This window comes from Ipomoea triloba, chromosome 5 (assembly GCF_003576645.1).
Source record: "Ipomoea triloba cultivar NCNSP0323 chromosome 5, ASM357664v1".
NCBI lineage: Eukaryota > Viridiplantae > Streptophyta > Magnoliopsida > Solanales > Convolvulaceae > Ipomoea > Ipomoea triloba.
In genome coordinates this window covers 22,301,235-22,315,153 of record NC_044920.1, presented here as the reverse complement: position 1 = coordinate 22,315,153, position 13,919 = coordinate 22,301,235, and positions in this window count along the sequence as shown.

Here is a 13,919-nt window from a genome sequence, read left to right as displayed (position 1 = left end):
TATAATTATTTGTTGAAAAGTATGGTTCAGATTATTTTGATTTTAGTATTTTTTTTTATTAATTGTTTGGTAAATCATATTTTTTTTATTAAGATGATTTAGATTGTATAAAATTTTACTACATTATCTAATCTAATTCCTTAAATAAACTAAGAATTTCTCACTCATTCAACAATAATGGTTGAACCAAAAGTACCTCAAGAAAAATCTAAAGGACTGGTATGCTTTTATGCTGATAATAATATGTAAATGGTAATTAGATCATTATCTTACGTAGCTACATTTAAAACTCATTATTAAAGATGTCAATATTAGACAATAGAACATTGTGACACACTTGACGCATTGAAAAGATATGATATCGAGACTACAATTAGTACTGTCAACCAAACAATAACAATCACTTTGATACTCATACCTTATACCAAAACTTATCAACCAAACACACCCTAAATCTCTCCCTTCTAATGTTTACTTGACATGACAATAAATCCCGTTATATGCATTAACAATTCATGAATTAACCGATCATACTATTAATTTTTTTTTTTTAAAAAAAATTATTTACTGATTAGGTATAAAAGAGGTCAATCAAATAATAACATGTAAGTAGATGAATATTAAGAAGAAAATCGAGGTAAGATGTAGCATTACTTTTAAATAAATAACTCCATCTTGGATTTCTTGGAACATCTTTGACTTCAATTAATTAATTTAAGGAGTTAATACCTTCAATGGTCCTCCGAGTATTAGCGATTTACCAGGTGTGGTCCCTCGTCTTTAAAACGACCACGAGACATACTTCTAGTTTAAAAAAATGACCTCCCGAGGTCCTACGTTAAGTTTGCTGTCAAAAGGGCGTTAAATCTGAGGGCAAAACTGTCCTTTCACCTATATTTCTTCTTTAAACCCTTTCTTCACAGCACAGAATGTTAGATTAATCTGCTCCTTTCACTTATATTTCTTCTTGTGAATTATTAATGAATTTTTCATTATTTCTGTACTGTGGATTATGATGATGAACTGATCCATCTGCTAATTAAACAATAAATGCTTAATTTCCTTTATTTAACAATCACTAAATTGGTAGGAATAGAACTGGGACCGAACACCACACCACGTTGATAACGTGGAGAGAACAGCAACTTATGATGTTCGATCAGCGTCGCAGCGGTCTCACAGGTAGAAGGTTTCCCTGAAGAATGGCGGAGTTGGCTGAGGAGTGGCGTAAATTGAGATGTCTTTCTAAGGAAAGCCACCGAACAACGGCGTCGGAGCTGGGAACGGCTCCGTTTTGCTGCTACATACTCTCGCCATAATATTAACAACCTCGATGACGGCTGTCTCATGCATATCTTCAGCTTCCTTTCTCATATCCCATGTATCTATACATACTAATTCTCCATTCGCATACATGCACACAGTTTGTCCACGAGGATAGATCTTGGCCAGGTCACTTGTCCGGTCTCTCCACACAATTATGTTGTTCCTCATCCTGTCGTCTTTACGAGGCTCACGAGCTTTCATCCATAGCCCGTATTGGGACTCTTCCTCCTTGCTTGAATTGCTGCAGCAACTTTTCTCACTATGCCCCAAAACTCCGCAACTAAAACATAAAGTTGGTAGCCTTTCATACATTAATATAACCCTGCATCTTTCTCTCTTCTAGAGTTCAAGAATCATACATCTCCTTAGAGGTTTTGAGACATCAATGTTTACTCTCACCTTCATGAACCTCCCCCAACCGTTCCCTTTTTTATCAACTTCAACCGCCTCAAAACATCCCTGTTTATCCCCTATTATCTCGCCCACTCTTTGGTTCATCCACTTTAGTGACAGATTGGAGATTTGAATCCAGAAGGAGCACCGGTTCATCTCCAGTGATTCTGGCGAACTGGAATAGAGCCATGGAGTTTCCTAACGTACTCTATAATGTCTAAGCCCTTGGCGAACTTCCACGCCGACTTCATCGTTGATTTCAGGGCTGTCATGTCGATCTTCTTATTGTGGGTTAAGACTCTGCTTACAAGGCAATTGTTCACATGTTGGCAATATTCTCCGAGCTCCCAATCACTAGTGCTTCCTCTTCCTCCATTGTTAGTTTCATTTTGTCCCATTTAAGGCCTCGTTTCTCCTTCATCTTACCAGGCCTAGGGGTGCATGTTCATATACAATCTTCACTTGGTGTTCTTGCTTTTTCTGGTTACTTCATTACTTTACTTGTCGGTGTCACCCTCCATTTGAATATTTCCTGTGACCATTGGTATGTTCCCAGCCGGGCAGTATTGGAAAGGTTGGAACGACCAGTGATTCTTGCCATCGGCGAGTCATCTGTGTCTCATCGCCGGCAACGGGGAATGACTGTTCGAATGGGGGAGACTAAGTTTCTCTCTTCTTCTTGTTAAGGTGCTTAGCTCCATCCTCGGTGTGGCTTAACAGTGGTAGACACCATAGTTAGTTTCTGCCATTATTTGTGTTGCATGAGACCTCATCGCCGAACTAAATTCCCGGTAGAGTTCTCCTTTCTTTCTCTTTCGGTTTATCACCTCTAGCTAAAATGACAGGTTTGCCCTTATACTTAACGCCTATTTGACCAGCAAATCTAACGGAGGACCACGGGTGGCTATTTTGAAAAAGATAGAGGACGACTCGTGGTCGTTTTAAAGACGAGGGACCACACCTGGTAAATCGCTAATACTCGGAGGACCATTGAAGGTATTAACTCTTAATTTAAGTGTGTTCCCTCCTAACAATTGCGTTGAATTTCTAACGTGACATGATAAGTGCTATTTTGGATCATATTATTTTCATTTCAAAATTTTGACTTTTTAGCTTCTTTATAAATTAAGGTTTTTTATTATTATTATTTTTGTAGTCATTTTTGGATCTAGATTTATATGTGACAATTCACTTTTAGTGTGTTTTTTTTATCAGAACATCCTATTTTGGTCATAGACTCATAGTATTATTGTGGCATGACCATTTTTGGTATTCCGCCAACAAATTAAATACAAGAACATTTTGATCTTTTTTTTTGTACAAAGTGGGTTGACCCAATATATTTTTATTTTTACTTTTATAAAAATATTCATAATTGAAGACCTAAATGTCCTTGTGTTTTACGAAATTTAAATTGTTTTGTTGATGGAAGACAAAAAATGATCATGCCACAATAATAATAGGAACAAAGGAAAATCTTTTGAAAAAAAGAGAGAATAAAAGTGGATTGTCACTTATAAATCTATTACTAAAAATGGAATTAACTCTTTTTAAAAATAGTTTTCACTTTTCGGGCTAGCTTTTGCCAAGAAACAAGTGAAGTGTATTCGCATAACCTCTTTGTCTAATTATAAAATATATCCATAAAAGGTTGATCGAGTATGTAAAGTATGATTCTTGTACCAAAAGGTTATAAGTTTGATTCTTATCAACACCCTCTCAATCGAGCATGTTGCATTGAGATTTCCTAACGCGATTTACTTCTCCTCTATGATTTGTAAGTTATTATATATGAACGGAGTTTACTATTCAAACCTTCTGGTAGTAGCGGTAGGTTTACATATACACATCTTGAAAGTATTTTTTTTTTCTTTTTTTTTTTTTGGTATTTGATGTGATTCTAACGTGTCTGAATCTTAAATATAAGGACAAATCATACAAGAGCATTCAGTGTTTAAATTTATTTAATTTGGAGTTTTTTTATGGAGCCATGTAAAATGAATAATAAAAATAATAAAAATAAAAATAAAAATAAAGTGAGAGTTGTCGCGAGTTAGTGACTCCAACCTAAAAAAAAAATTTTTTTTTTCCTTTAATTTTTCTTCCTTTATTGACAAAAAGTCTTGTCCTCGTAGAGAAAATCACACTATTTCCTCCTCAAAATTAGTCAAATTCTCCACAAAACCCCTCATTGTGGTTTCCCTAATAAACATAGGCTTATCTTTATTAGGACTCTATGACTTAGAGTTATATTATGATTTAATATCCTACTACCTCTATACCTCTGTTGTATATATATATTCTCCCCATCAGACTCTGTAATTATTATTGTCAGTTTATACAATATTACGTTCTCATCTGGTATCAGTTAGCCTAGGTTACGTTCTAATGGCTGCTTCTTCTGCTAATTCGTCTGAGCGTACTGTTTCGGATGCGGCCATCTCTTCCGTTTCGGCCACTATGAGCTCGTTGTCCACGGCTCATCACTACATTAGCATCAAGCTTACGTATAAGAATTATTTGTTTTGGAGAACCCTCGTCGTGCCGTTTCTTGTTGGTCATGACCTAATGGGATTCGTTGATGGCACCCTACCCGCACTTGCAACTACACTGCCGGCGACGTCTACGGATGCACTACCAACCCCGAATCCGGCGTACATAGCATGGCGTCGTCAAGATTAGTCACTGTTCTCCATGTTGGTGTCTTCCCTTTCCGATGAAGTCATGCCCCTTGCTGTTGGCTGCCGCACGAGCTGCCTGCTTTGGGAAGCCATTACTCAAGCCCTTGCGTCTTCTACCCGAGCTCGCGTCTTCAACCTTACTAGGCAGCTTCATCGACTCCGGCAAGGTGATCTGTCCATTGCTGATTATATAGGGCGTGCGAAGGTAATCGTCGAGGAACTCACCCTTGCCGGCCGGCCGGTTACTCTCGACGAACAAAACATGTATGTTTTTCGGGGGTTGCGGCCAGAGTTCAGTACGTTGGCGCCGACGTTGTCCGTTCGTGGTGCACCGGTGACTCTTCAGGAGTTGGCGGACCATCTAGGTGCCGCGCAGTTCATTGCTGATGATGCTTACGGTAGTGGTGTGTCGCCGGTGACTTACGCTGTGCAGCGTGGTGGCGGTGCTGGTCGGCGGTCTGGGTAGCGCGGGTCGCAGCGTTCTGGATCGCGTGGTGCAGGTTCTGGTCAGCGTGGTTGTGCTGGCCAGTTCGACAGGTGGTCAGCTGGTCGTGGTTCTCGCGACCGAGGCAGCTCCGGCGGTGGTGGTCGGGTTGTGTGCCAAATTTGTGGTTGGCAAGGGCATTCTGCTAATGCTTGTTATGACAGGTTCAATGAGGCGGTTGGTTTGAGTGCTAATTTAGCTTATAATGGTGGTGGTCTGACCGACTCACATTAGTGGATTCCGGACACGGGTGCAACGGATCACGTAACTCCTGACATTGCTGCGTTGTCTGCTCCTGAGGAGTACGTAGGTGCTGACACTCTACGTGTTGGTGATGGTATGGGGCTCTCTATTAGTCATACTGGTCGTTCATCTTTAAGTACCCCTTCTCGTTCGTTTAAATTATCTCGTGTGCTGTGTGTTCCGTCTCTTTCTACTTCTCTTTTTTCTGTTCAGAAATTTACTGCAGATAATAATGTCTTTTTTGAGTTTCATCCCTCATTTTTTTTGTGAAGGATATTCGAACCAAGGCCATTCTACTACGGGGCAGTAGTTCTGGGGGTCTATACACTCTGCCAGTCTCTTACTCCCGTTTGTCGCCTTCAGCATTCCTTTCTGCTCGTGCATCTGTTTCAACGTGGCATAGTCAGCTTGGTCATCCCCATGATCGAGTTCTTAGTTCTATTTTGCAGTCTTGTTTAGTTAGTAGGTCTAAAACGTCGTTTCGATGTAATTCTAGTTTATGTAGTGCCTGCCAGTTAGGCAAGTCTGCTCGTTTTCCTTTGTCTCGTGTTGCTACTTCTAGTTCGAATGCTTTGGACTTGATATATACTGATATTTGGGGCCCGGCTCCTGTTTTGTCTTCTGATGGATTCCGGTACTTTGTTATTTTTGTTGATGACCATTCTCGTTACACTTGGTATTATCCTATGAAGCTTAAGTCTGATCTCTATTCTGTTTTTGATCAATTCTGTGTCATGGTTGAGCGTACTTATAATCGTAAGATTAAATCCATTCAGTCTGACTTAGGTGGTGAATATAAGAAACTACATGCTACTCTTGCAAGTTTAGGGATTCGGCACAGGCATTCCTGTGCTTACACCCATGAGCAAAATGGGCGAGTGGAGCGTAAGCATAGGCATATTGTTGAAACAGGTCTGACTCTTTTAGCACATGCTTCTGTGCCTCTTCGGTTTTGGGATTACACTTTTAAGACTGCTGTGTATCTCATAAATCGAATGCCCTCTTCCACTTTGCACAATTCTAGTCCTTACTATCTTCTTCACAAGTCTCAACCATCTTACTCTTTTCTTCGTGTTTTTGGGTGTCTTTGCTATCCGTATTTACGTCCCTATAATCGTTATAAAATGGCCTTTTGTTCGTCTCCCTGTGTGTTCCTAGGTTATCCAGAGTCTTTTCGGGGGTACAGATGTATGGACTTGTTGACTAATAAGGTATATGTGTGCAGGCATGTGCGCTTTGATGAATCTAAATTTCCTTTTGTTAAGTCTGCAGTGCAGGTCTCGCCGCCTTCACCCTCTGTCCCATGGGCTGAATCTGTTCTCCGTACTTGTCCTGTGGTTGCTCCGCCACCAACTGTTGCGGTTGATGAGGTGGTTACTGCTAGGCCTCGTGGCAGACCCCGTGGCAAGACAGTTAAATCCACCACTCGCACTCATGCTATGGCCACTAGGAGTCGTTCTCAGGGTCCTCCTGCTGCCCTGGTTGCTGATGTTTCTCCTTCTGATCCTACTTGCTATTCTCAGGCAATTAAACATTTGGAGTGGCGTGAGGCAATGGATCAAGAGTTTAATCCGCTCTTGCACAATCAGACTTGGTGTTTGGTTCCTGCTCCTCCAGGTATGAATGTCATTGGTTGTAAGTGGGTGTTTCGGACTAAGCGAAAAGCTGATGGCTCAGTTGAAAGGCATAAAGCCAGGTTAGTGGCCAAGGGGTTTAATCAAGTTCCTGGTCAGGACTTCTTTGACACATTTAGTCTAGTTGTCAAGCCCACTACAGTCAGGTTGCTCCTTTCTTTAGCTATCTCTTCTGGCTGGGTTGTGCGTCAATTAGATGTTCATAATGCATTTTTGAATGGTCATTTATCTGAAACGGTTTACATGTCTCAACCGCCTGGTTACACTGATTCTCAATACCCTAACCATGTTTGTCTGTTGAAGCGTTCTTTGTATGGTTTGAAGCAGGCACCTCGGGCCTGGTTTACTCGTCTCCATAATTTTTCTGCTGTCTGTGGGTTTTGCTGCTTCCAAGACTGATGTCTCTCTTTTTCATTATTCTGTGGCTTCTGACTTTATGTTTGTGTTTGTGTATGTTGATGACATACTTGTTATGGGTAGTAATCAGGCTTCGGTGTCCTCTTTATTGGCGAAATTGTCTGCTACATTTAAGATCCGGGATCTAGGGGAGCCTGGCTTCTTTCTTGGTATTGAGACTGTCAAGTGTAGTGATGGGTTGTTGCTCTCTCAACAGCGGTATATGGGTGATATCCTTCGGCGTGCGGGTATGTCTGACTGTAAGCCTTTGTCTACTCCTATCTCTTTAACTCAGTCTGCTGTTGTTCAGGCAGATCTTTTTTATGATCCGACCAGATACAGGAGTATTGCTGGGGCTTTACAGTACCTGACTGTCACACGCCCTGAACTTTCGTTCTCGGTCAATCTACTATGTCAGCATATGCATGCCCCGACAATTCAACACTGGGAACAGCTGAAACGGGTCTTGAGGTATGTGAAAGGTACTCTTTCTCTTGGTCTTCGTATTCGGTCTTCGTCTTCTCGGGAGCTGCATGCATTTTCAGATTCGGATTGGGCTTGCTGTCCTAAGGACAGGAAGTCCACAAGTGGGTTTGCTGTGTTCCTTGGGTCTAATTTGATTTCTTGGGTCTGCAAGAAGCAGAGGACTGTTGCTCGGTCTTCTACTGAGGCTGAGTATAAGGCTCTAGCGGATGTGTGTGCAGAGGTTACGTGGGTGGTTTCTCTTCTACGAGAGCTTTCTATTACAGGTGTCTCTATTCCTAAGCTGTGGTGTGATAATCTTGGTGCCACCTATTTGAGTGCCAATTCAGTTTTTCATGCTCGCACTAAGCATGTAGAAATTGATTATCACTTTGTTCGTGACAAGGTGGCAGCAGGTGACATTCAGGTGAATTTTATTTCTACAAAGGATCAAGTTGCTGACATCTTCACCAAAGCTCTTCCTGGACCTCGGTTTGCTTTTCTCCGTGACAAGCTACAGGTGGCTAGCCTGCCCTGTGCTTGAGGGGGAGTATTAGGACTCTATGACTTAGAGTTATATTATGATTTAATATCCTACCACCTCTATACCTCTGTTGTATATATATATTCTCCCCATCAGACTATGTAATTATTATTGTTAGTTTATACAATATTACGTTCTCATCATCTTATCATTTGAGTTTCAAAAGTTATTGAATTCAATATTTGTGCATACAACTATTGGATGTCTTACGTTAAATGGTAAGAAATTGGGTTTATAATTTTTGTGATATATAATGCTATTTTCCTCTTTTGAAATTACTTTTGGATGTTTATTAATGTGACAATAAAATATTTTTTATTCATTAGCTATTGGTCAATCCCACCTAATATTAAAAAAAAATAAAGAATATACGTATTAATCAAGGAAAATGTAGCATTACTCATTATAAATTGATACTAATATTGCATTCTTGAAGAATATCACAAAACATGAACTAAATTTACCATGATTTTAAAACTCATTTAAGATGACCATTTACCCAATTATCATGTTGTTCCTGATGAGGATTCTCAATCCATGTCTCAACAGGATGGATGGAGACAATTTGGAAAAGAGAATGAGGTCGGGCATAGGGACATCCCCTCCTTACCCTACCCCCCATCGTCGAGTATTTCTTTTTAATATAACAGCAACAACAATAACAACAAATAATAATAATAATAATAATAATAATTATTATTATTATTATTATTGTTGTTGTTGTTGTTGTTGTTATTATTATTATTATTAAGGTAGATTATTTGTATTGTATTTCGATATTGAATGTATTGACAGGTTGTAATTGTGTATTTGCGTTCTTATTTGCTAGCTTGAAGGCTATTTGCATTTTATGTTTGACATTTCAGTTATCAATGAAGATTTAAATTAATATTTTAAGATTAAGAATTTAATATTTATTTTGTACTTAAATATTAATAATTATAATATTTTGACACAAGTTTGACATGGAATAAGGATTGAAAAAGAATCTCGGAAATGGACCAGAACTTCAAGAACAAAAATAAAAAGGGTACTCTTTGGTCCCGTCCCTCTCTATTCTCATCCCTAAACTCATTCAAAACTATATCTCTAAAATTTGCGAGGTGCTCCCAAAAACTTTCCAGGGATCATACACTCCAAAATCAATCTTGACTATCACAAAAAAATCTTAAAAACACAACTCACACCTCACGTGAAGAAAGACTAGCAAAAGTCTAATTGATTTTATCAAGATGGACTTACAAGTGAATTATGGAAATTGTATACATATTCCAAAATTTTCTACTAGGATTACGTTCGCTACTTGCCTAAATTAAAACTATTTTATTTTAAATATTCTTTGACTTCAATTAATTAACTCCATCTTGGATTTTTGGAACTTCTGTAATTTGACTTGAGTTAATTAAATTTGGTTGTGTTCCATCCACTAAGGCTCGAACCCACTCCCATCATCCATGTGGGAGTGTTAATCGGGACACCGGGTGCTACTTGATCCAAGGTCTTTTTTTTAAGTACCACTGACTCTGTTACCGTAAATTATGTCGTGGACTCAGGTCCACCTTGCAAGGTGGACCTGGGTCCAATACGACACCGTTTCACTTTTTTTTTTTTTTAATTATTAAACATATAATCCTGAAATGTGGAGGTTTCAAATTGTATGTGTGAATCTATAGTAGAGATAACAGAGTTCTAGCATGTGTGAATGTGGGTGGAGTTTTGAGCTTTCAAACTGCTCTGTTACAATGTAGTATCTGTTCATAACTACTTTCTCAACCTACTAAAGCACAAAGAAACAACAGCGCCTCCACTGAGACTCAAACCCACCCCCTTCCACATGGGGGTGCAACCGGGTGCCACTAACCCACAAGGTCATTGGCTTCTTTCTACCTTAAGTTCCTTCTATTGTTATTATTTTTTTTAAAAAAAAAATGTTTTTCACTTTTTTGGCTAGCTTTTGCGGTCTTTCCAACAAACAAAAAGAAGTAAAAATGTAATTAATACTTAGGAATTAAAGTGTACTTTATTAAGGAATACTAGTGTTGATTTCAAAAAAAAAAAAAAAAAAAAAAAAAAAAAAAAGGAATACAAGTGTTACTTATTAGGCAAATTGTAATAACTTTTTTATATTCAAAAGGCAATAGTTTTGATTCCTCATGCAATGTTATAAAATTGTTGTCTATAATTAGGTGTCCACCGTGAACAATAGTCAAGTTCACAGAATTATTCTGTATCTAATGCATCAAGTTTTATATCTATCTCACAGTTCATGACCTATCAGAATACTTGCGATTGATGTATTGCTTTTAATATTTTAGTATTAGTGAAATCGATTTTAAAATTTTCAAGTAGCATACGTATATATATACTAGCTTTTACAATCCTAAATATTGATACTTATAAAATTAAGTCAACATGTATAAAATATTATGATTCCTAAGTCCTAATGTACCTTAAATTACAATGGGAAATCATATAATAGATATAGGCTCGTCTTACTAATTGAGATTCAAAGTTGTTGAATTCGTTAATTTTGTGTGCATAAAGTAGTTGACAATTGTAAAATGCCTCTTCTGAACAACGATATGCAGTTCAGTTCAGTCGGTAGGATGCCCACTGATGAACCGATCAAAGACACAATGTCGGATGTGTACCTTCAGTTGGGAATATTGTCTATGGACGTCAGTATGGATATGAAGACTCAGGTGGTGTGCAAGACCTCCCGTTCACAGAGAGGCTTGTCTACATATAGCAAGACTATCAAAGAAGCATTAAGGTCCTTTAAGGATCACAATTTCTCATTTGTAAAACAGTCTGCGAATCAAATTTTCATTAGCCTAGCTAGGAAAATTGTTTCTATGTCAGATTGTATGGAATGGCTTATCATTCCATTGAACCTTGTTGTAATCGTTTGTATTGCTTATTAATGAATATTACCTTTCAAAAAAAAAAAAACTAATGAATGTCCTACGTCAAATTATAAAATTCAGGTTTATAATTTTGTGATACACCCATTCCATGAGATAAACTCAATTGAAAATTATAACCAATTTCACTTATGGAAGGGTGGGTTCGAGTCTCAGTGAATGCGCTATTGACTCTTTGTGCTTCAGTAGGTTGAGAAAGTAGTTATGAACAGATACTGTATTGTAATAGAGTCGATAGTACTTTAAAAAAAAAAAAAAAAAAACCAACTTCCCTTATAAATTTTGAAAATATTAAATTTCACATTTACTCCTTGACTATTATAACATTACAACATTTAATCTTATTCTTTTAATTTTGTCTTATTACATCTTTAACATTCATTTCTTTGTCACAATTAGTCTTCCGTTTAAATTTATGTCATTCCACCATATAATAAAGAAGACTAATATGTAATTTCATTATTCAGTTAAAAGAGTTTACAAGATAATGTGCGAGAAATTACATGTTAAGTCTCTTTATTAAATTGTAAAATGACAAAACTTTAAGCAAATGACAAATCGTGCCAAACAAATAAAAGTTAATGATATATTGAAACAAAATTAAAAGAGTAAAGCTAAATGTAGCAAGACCACACTAGCCAAAGACTAAAATGGAATTTGCTCTTATGAAATTTATAATCAACTTCAAGTAGCTTAAATATTTAATGAGTCCATACATCATATCATTTTTATTGAAACATTACATTTTAATTGAAGCTTTACAATTGAAATAACGAATCATTTTTAAGTAATCCAATTATGTATAATTACCAAAAGTAATTGAAGTGGTAAATCATCTACACTATTCAATTAGGGTCTACTTGGAAACCCAAAAAATGATTTCTATAAGTCATTTTTTCGTGTTTGGATATTCAAAGAAAATAAAATCAAATGAAAACAAAATATTCATTCTGATCAACGAAAAAAATACTCAATTTGATCGAAAATGTCTTCCTAAAATTTTAGTTAGAAGACATTTTCCAAATTCTTTATTTTCATGTCCCTCTCTTCTTTTTCAACACCACCACCACCGCACCACCATACCATCACCACCACCACATACCATACCACACCACACCACACCACACCACCAAACTACCAAAATCACCACCACCACCAGCATCGCCACCACGACCATGACCACACCATCAACACCACTACCACCACCACCACCATGCTACCACTAACACCACACCACTTATTATTATTATTATTATTATTATTATTATTATAAGTTATAACAAATAATATATTCATTTTTCCTGGAAAAATGAACCAAATAGAAAAAAAGTGCAATTTCTTAACATTTTTTCAAATAAAAAAAGACAGTTTTCTAATCTTTAGCCAAAAAATTATTAAATGAACATGAAGACTAATCTTGGGTGTTCGCTTTTTTATTTTTATTTTTTAAATTTTTATTTGGATCATTGGATGAACTAGACTTGATTTTCTAAGATTATACCGAGTGATTTTTTAAAGTAGGGATAGATGTGACCAAATTTGTTTCATATTTTCTTGGATCGTCACTGTTGTGAATTGGAACCGCGACTTCTTTCTCATCGATCGAAAATTTTTCTATAGAAAGTGATCAATATTTTTTTTTTTTTTACTTTTTAAATATAATATTACTTATATTTGTACGTTACTATATATGTACACATTTTGGATGCAAGCATCGCTGGTATCTAGACTATGAAAGGCACTTTGGGAGAAGAAGAATAGGAAAGGCACAATTGAAATAATGGAGAATGGCGCTGCAAAACGTCGACGGAACGACGAGTAATTAATAAAATAATTTTCATATTGGGAAAAGAGAAAACACAATACCCATAAATTTGAAATAATAGAAAATTTACAACTTGCATTTCAGCACCTTCTACTAAAAGTAAGTCTTATTTCTTCTTTCCTGCACGTCGTAAAATTTCAATTGGAATGTAACTTAAAAATTGTTTATTGGTCATATATCGGTGGTCATACGCCACCTCCTACGGCCGATCCAATCACCGCATGATTTATTATCAATTTAACATCAAATTTCCTTATTAATAATTGGAAAATGTTTTTATTTTACCAAATATTTTTTCAATGTATTATTAATATGGATTTTTTTTCCAACTAACAGTGCATATATTGAGTGCACTATTATAGATCTTGAGACTTGAGTACACCGCTGTTATAGGTGAATGCATTATCAAACGTTTTTATTTATATCGTCATAATTACAAAAATGACACCATTTTGTTTTTAAATTTTCACCCATTAATCATCTTAGATGGAAATTAAAGATGAGATTAGTCTACACATTCTTGCCAAAGACCTTGTGGTCTAGTGGCACTTGATATCTCGGTTTACACTCCCACATGGATGATGGGAGTGGGTTTGAATGACTCTTTGTGCTTCACTAGTCAGTAGTGCTCAAAAGGAAAACGTCGACAATAACATTTTTGTAATTTTCTGTAATGCTTGACAATGCATTCGAAAATGCTTTGAATGCACGAAAGCCACTACTTGATTTTTATCACATTCTTCGCTTGTGTCATCACATAAGTTTTTAAGGGTTCGTTTGGAAAGTAAGAAATCTGAAAAATATTTTTTGAAAAATGAGTCATTTTCGATAAAGAATTTTCCTTTTCAGTGTTTGGTTGCATTATGAAAAACTGTCTTGGTGTGTTTAGTTCATTTTCTGGAAAATGAGCATACTTATTTTAAATTTTAAATATTTAAAATATACAATGATGGTGGTGGTGGCGGCGGTGGGGTATTGGTTGTGGTGGGTGGTGGGGGTGGTGGTGG